A 7,124-nucleotide genomic window follows, 5' to 3' on the forward strand; every position below is an offset into this window, starting at 1 on the left:
AACACAAGCTTCCCTCCCCACCAGGGAGCCCTCCAGCATATCCACTCCATGTGGATGCCACACACCTTGCTGGGCTGAGGCAAGAACAGCAGCTCACCAACTACTGCTAAACCTCTTCTGCTAAAACCACTACTCAGTTCAGTTCACAGGGGCAGCCAAAGTTCACCTTCAGCTCCCTCCTCTGCTCCCAAGTTTACAAGGTGGCAACTTCAGCCTATGGACACCACAGAGATGTTCCAGCACCACGTGGAAGCTGTCACGGGAAGCAGCTCCACAGGTCAGCCTGCATGTCAAGGGGCATTCAACAAAGTTTCTACATTTGGTGTTCATTGAGGCACTCATGCCAAGCCACCACACTGCACCGTTGGGAGGCCTCAAGGAAGCCCCTGGACTGCCCAGTGGGTAGCTGGCCACAGGCAGGGGACCACTCTCTGGGCACAGTCTGGGAGCAACTGCTCCCCATCCCCTCTGTGGACAGGTCCCCACCACCCAGAGTCCCAACAGCAACACCTCACACTCACCACCTCCCACACCCCACCCCAGCTGCCTCCGTGCCCTTGTCCCACCCGATTCCAGGTCACCAGGCTGCTGGCCACACTCCTCATGGGAGGACAGCAGTTGAAAAGCACAGGCTGGCAGCATCACCCACAGCCAGACCAGCCACCCACCTCCCCAGAGCTGTGCAGAAGCACGAAGCCATGGTGAGGACAGTGGGAGTCAAAATCCACCGTCAGCACACGTGAAGCTCAGCTGCACACAGCAGGGACAGGATCTGTACTTTCCAAGTGCAGTGCCCAGATTTAGGCACATTTCCTGCACTCCTCAACTCCCACTCCCTGCCAATGGGAAACACTGCCACTGCTGGCATCTGCTCTGGATCTCCACCTTCCCCTCAGCTCTCAAACAAGCTTCTTGTTGACAGACTACTGAAAAAAAATCCCCCAAAAGCCAATTTCTCCTTGTTCTGAGAGTACCCCCAAAGGACCCTGGGTATGCTCTGAGCCTACCCAGCACTCACCCAGCAAATACCAGAGTCCCATGAATGAGGAGCTTGAAGCAAATGGGTCTGAGCTGGAGCAGCAGGTCCTGCGGAGGAGGCTCACGAAGGGGAGTTCCAAACACCCACTTCCCAGAGCAAAGCCTGTCCTGCTGGGACTGTGAGGCTGCTCCAGCTCTGCCTGCCACTTAAGATCAGTCCCGTTGTTTGATAGGAAGCCCACAGCCACCTCAGCCCAAGTGCTCATCCACAGGGACAGCCCATTGGTGTCACTGCCTGGAGAACCTGCTCAGCTTGCAGAATGCAAGAGCTCCTGAGTGCCCTCTGACCTGCAGAGACATCCAGCCTCAAACTGTTTTGAGCAGGTGAGTCAGAAGCCTCCTGTGGAGCCAGTACCTCACTGAAGCCAGCAGGTAGGAGACAGACCACATGAAGAAACTTCTCTGTGCAGTGAGATGTTCGAGCAGCCCGAGCTGCAGGAGCCGTTGCTCTGAGCAGCCTCTCCAGGCTGGGGTTAAGCCAGTGAAGAAATTACAGTTCAGAGGTGGGTCCTTGGGAAGCCTAGTAACACTGCCAGGACTTCCACCTCCTCTTCTGAGGAAGGACAAACACTGGTTTGACAGGGTGACAAAGCTCAATAGGAAGCACACTGGCAGCTTGTTTTCCAGCCAGTGAGGAAGCGACAGCAGCTCTGGCCAGGAGCAGCTCGGTTACCACCAGCCTCGAGAGGCACATCAGCAGCTCCACATCTCTACCAGCCTGGAAAAGTTTCTACCTTTTAGAGTTTCTCCTCTGCCTAGAGTCTGCAAGGGAGCCCCTTTTGCTTGTTTAACCTTGTATTCCTTTCCCAGGGCAGCCACCAGCCAGCCCCAAGCCCCAGCACCGCTTCTGCCGAACGTTCTGCACATTAAGCGCCACGTGAATCGTGTCCCTGCCCAGCCCTGACCTCCTGAAACGTGATAGGGGTGATTCCCGGAGCAAAACAAGGAAACCAGCCTGTTGACATCCTCCAGCCTCGGTGTGACCTACATTCCTCAGCTCTCAGCTCCTCTCCCCAGCTGGTTGTGCCACACGGGCAGATGAAGGGGGGCGGCTGCGCCCCCAGCTCGCCACTGAGCCCAGCGAGTGGCCACAGCCTTTGGCCACTGAACTGGGGAACCTGACCACCTCCTAGAGAGGCAGTCTGGCTGCAGGATTCCCTGGTTTCATGTCCACCTGAGCAGCTGCCAGCTCTTTAGGGTGTCTGGGCAGAATTCAGGCAGTGCAGATGACCCTAGTGAAGGGTCCCAGGCGAAGAACTTACAGGAGATCAGGATGACCAGCTCAGCACTCCTGCTGCTGTCCAGAGACCAGCCAGCTGAGGTGAGAGACTGCCAAAGGTGCAGACAGTGAGAACTCTCCTGCAGGAGCATCATCAGTTCAGCACTTTCTGCTGATGTCCACACCTGAGGACTCCTGTCAGGAGCAGAACTGGGCTCTGCTGAGTGCAGCAGTCCCGGGCAGCTGGACTGCACTCAGCCTGGGCCTGCCCTGGATCAGCCCAGCCCGACCTGTGAACACTGCTTGGAGAAACAGGAGAGCACCCCCTGAGTGAAGCTGCTCCTGGTGCTCAGGGAGGCTGCTCATCCCCCTGCACCTCACAGGCAGCAGCACCAGGCTGTACTGTAAACTCCTGGGACAGGCTCTCGGTGGCTTTGAGATCAAGGCCAAGTCTCAGTGCCCCACGCTGTCCAACAACCAGGAGCTCCAGGTCTGTCACTCCTGCAGTTCATGCTCCTCTCACCTGTTTGCCAGGACTGGCTGCAGGGCTCCTACTCACCCCTGAGCACAGAATTCAAGGCTGTGAGTGTCCTGGATGGGGCAGTGCTGCCCCATTCCCAGCCTACCCAGGAGCAGGGCAGCTCTCAGAGCTGCTGGGGTGCTCAAGGGCAGCACCAGAGTTCATCTCAAACCAGCTCAGCAGAGACCCTGATACCCACAGGGCAGCTACTGCCAGCTCCCCATGTTAACCCCTGCACAGGGACTGCCTCACACGACTCCCCAGCACAGGGGAGCTGCTGCTTTAGGCTGTCAGGAGTTCCAGAGCCTGGTATTTCTGCCCTCTGCTCACCCAGCAGCAGGAGCCACTCTGAACACTGGCAATATTTAGAAACACGATCCTGAAGAATCTAGTTACCCAAGCAGACTGCTCCTGCTCTCAGCTATGCAAGAACCATTTCACTGGGGATTTGTTGGCTTAGAATCAAAATCCTCAAGACAAAAGCCCCAGTGAAGTATTTATCTTGTTAAATAGCTGACAGCGTTACATGAATTTCTTGGCAGAGCAATCCCTGAAGTTACGAGTGGTTTTGCTTCAGCTAACACTGAATGGGCAGCCAGCCACTGCTAGCAGGAAGCTCCTGCTCCCCAAACTCCCACCCAGGACTGGCGAGTCAGCTCCAGGAGCCCAGCTCACAAATGGCTTCCAGGAGTGGCACCAGCAGCACACGTTGGACCTCCCAGAACCACCCAGGCTCCGCTGGCCCAGATGAGCACAACGTGGAGTGTCAGCCTGATTTCCCAACACATCAGCATGGTTAATGAGAGCAGACCTCAGAAGCTGCCCTGCAGCAGGTCCCTGGTGCAGTGGGAGTAACAGAGCCAGCTCTGGCTGGTGAGGGGCACCAGGAAGCTGGCTGCAGGTACCAGGCTCACCCCCCAGCCCCGTGAGGCCTGAGCAGTTCTAACACTTCACCTCTCTGCAGACACCACAGACCTCCCCACAAAGCAGTCTCCTGGTCACCCGGGCTCTGATCTGAGCTCCAGGCACAGCCCTGGGTTGGGAAGCACTCACTGCTGATGGCAGATGCACTACAGCCCCAGTGCTGCCTGACAGACCCGAGCCAGCTCCGAGCAGCCCCGGGGTGCTCCTGTGGCTGTCCTGCTATCACAAGTCAGTCGTGGCTTCTCTGTGGAGCCTTGTGCACTCCAAAGACTCAGGCACACGTTTTAATTGAGTCATGAATAGAATTTATATGGGCAAAAAGCCACATTATTTTTTTGGTAGCTACAGCCCTGAACAAGTACAGTCAGCTCTGTAACACCAGCTCCTTCTCGTGCCTTTTACACACACATCTGTTGCCTGACATCTGCAGGGCCACGGCCTCCAGAGCAGCCCCAGCAGAGGCTGTTTTTCAAAGCAGCCCTATCATCAGTGCTCCCAAGGCCACCAGCCAGCAGCTACTGCTCAGCCCCAGGCAGCTGAGCGTGGCCAGCAGCACAGGCCCCTCCTGCTGCCCAGCACAGGCTGGGGCTCTCACGAAGCCTGGCTGCTGAGAGCAGTGACATGGGGACTCCCTCCTGCTGTCCCCTGGATGAGCCAAATCTTCAAGGCAAGACAAGCCCAAGAGAAGAAACTGTGATGAACACCACATCCCTGCTCCTTCTCAGCACCTCACACATGACTTGGAGAGGCTCAGCTGAAGTGGGCTAACACATACAGACAGCTACTGCTCAGCTGGAGACAGTCTTGCTTGCTAGGTGTCAGCTGCTGGAGCCAGGCACCTCAGCTCTAAGATCACTAGGAAGCAGCAAGGCCAGGGGCACTCGTGCACCCTGCAGGGTTGGTCTGACTCTTTGGCAGGTGAGGCAGAGAACACAGCCTGCACGAGCAGCAAGTGCAGCCAAAGGAACCTCCTGAGCTCTCTCAGCCCCTCCTCTGGCCAGTGTAACCCCACACACCTCTGCACATCTCCTCAGCTGAAGTGGTCCTGTCCTTTGCCAGGAATTCTTGAAAAGCTTTGTGAGGTAGAAAGACAACTCTGATGCTACCCTGGAGCTCCAGGTTTTGAGTACTCAGAGCTGACTAGGTATCAGCAACAAGAGTCATGATCACACTGGCAGCACAAAGTCCCATGGCTAACCCAACGAGGGTTTAATCCTGCAGAACAGCATGACTAATTGCTTTTAAAACTGCAGTTAGTGTCCTGTCAGATCACCACAGCTGAACAGAGACAGAGCAAGGCCAGGCTGAGGGGCAGCACTTCCACCCAGCCCTCATGTGCCAGGAAAGCAACGGGGGTAACCCCAGAACCCACCTTCCCACCAGCCCGAGCTCAGTCCTGTCTCAGAGGGGACAAGGCAAGGCTGAGTGCAGCCTGCACCAACTACAGCCCACACAAAAGCATCAAGTTTTTAACTCTGCAGGCAAGACTTTTAACCCCTGTTCTCATACCATCCACTGCTCAGCAAGCCCTCAAAAGAGACAGCTTCATTCTCACCAGGGGCTCAGCAACACTGGCCTGTGGATAGCACCTACTGCCCTGGGGAGAAGGGGGAAAGATCACAACACCACGAAGCAGAAAACTGCCACCTTCACCCCAGGGGAGTCTGTGACCTTCACAGTATCTTTTCCAGACAGCACAAAGATCTCTCCCCTCCAGCAGCTCCTTGTTTGGAGCTCTACCAAATAAAAGCAAACATGAAAATCAGTGTTTTCTTATCTGTTTATGTAGAACTACTCCAGCAGCTCATTCCTGTGCTCCAGGGGAGGAAACCTCCTGCTCGGGGTTCTCATGCAGCTGCTCTTGCCCACACTGTCCCTTCCAGGCAGCTCTGCTGTTCCTGGCCCAGCATTTGCAGCATTTTCAGCGTTGCTCTGATGACTTAAAAGAACTTGCATAAGAGGACTCCAAACTTCATACCCCAAGGGAAGAAAACAGCTGACTCCACCATTTCTACCCTCTACCCTCTTCTAAGTGTGCTGACCAAAATACTTTGGGCTACACCCACCCCATCAGCAGCGTTCCCATTCTGTTTCCTGTGTCTGGAGTCTGTGCCACCCTTCCTCCCCACGGTGCCACCACCACCCCCCCGCCGGGCACGCTGCTGTGAGGAGCCTGGACCAGAGCTGATGGCTGGCAGGGCCCAGAGCAGTGCTAGGGCTGGTCCCTCCCAGCACAGCTCTGCTGTGACAGAATTCCACCCCTCGTCACAGGGGTTTTGGCCAAGCACACAAAGCATGAACATGGCACTGGGCAGTTGTGGCAAACCTGCCCAATGAGTTGTTGGCTTGTTAGTAAAGGGACCTAAACCCAGCTCTGTCCACAGTAAAACCAGACAAATGATTTGTTACCCCCCCTGCACCCAGCCTGCCTTCCCCTCGCTGCTCCCTAGGAAACTAAACCCTCAGCAGCCCTGTTCCATCTTGCCTGTGCTGCTCCCTCACCCAAAGGGGCACCAGCACTATCACTGCCTGGCACTACCTTAAAACAACATGATCTAAACTCACCTCCAGCACCCCAGAGGGAAAGTTTGCCTCTAGAGGGGGGTTTCTGCTGTGGAAGCAGCCGACTGCTGGGCATGCTGGTGAGGCTCAGAAGTCTGAGGTGACTCCAGCTCCAAGTCCCCATCACTGAATCCAGGAGTTGCTCTCCTTGACCTCACCAGTCCACGCAGACCCTGTGCTCCCTCCCTCTGCCCACACCCCCTTCTGGCCACCTCACCCTCTTCAGTCCTTCTTTCACTTTATTACCCAGGTAAATTGCAAAAAAACCGTGAAGGACTCTTGGAGCCACGACATGAAGGAACATTAATGGCACGTTCCTGAAAAGCTCACTTGGAGCATGGCACATGCAGCCAGTGGGGATCAGAAGCATCTTTCTTTTCTTGGTCTCCATCAAGCTCCAGAGCAGGCTCAGCTCTCCTAACTCACTGCAAAGCAGAACTGATGCCATGCTATAGGCAGGGCAGCTCCAGTGTGTTGACCCACCACAGAAACAGCTAAGAATAGTAGATGCAAGTTGTTCTACATGCAACTTAAAATAGCACCCGGAGGATTCTCTTCCCTCTGATTTCCTTACACACTTGGAAGCACTCAAGGTCAGGTTTCGGTGGCCAGGCACAGCAGCAGCAAGCTAAAGGTCAGCAGAGATGGGGGCACTGCTGGGTTTGGTCTCACTGGCAGACACCAGCTCACAGCAAGCAGCTACGACAGCCACGGCTCCCCCCCGACCCCCCCCAACCCACCCAGCCCCACCAGCTTTAGCAGCACCTTGAGCACTACCAGGACTGAGGTTCCAGTCACTTCCCGAGTTCAGCACCACAAACCTGTTGCTCACACTCACACCTACACCACCAGCCCCCGCGG

This window comes from Merops nubicus, unplaced genomic scaffold, assembly GCF_000691845.1.
Source record: "Merops nubicus isolate BGI_N331 unplaced genomic scaffold, ASM69184v1 scaffold25434, whole genome shotgun sequence".
Lineage (NCBI taxonomy): Eukaryota > Metazoa > Chordata > Aves > Coraciiformes > Meropidae > Merops > Merops nubicus.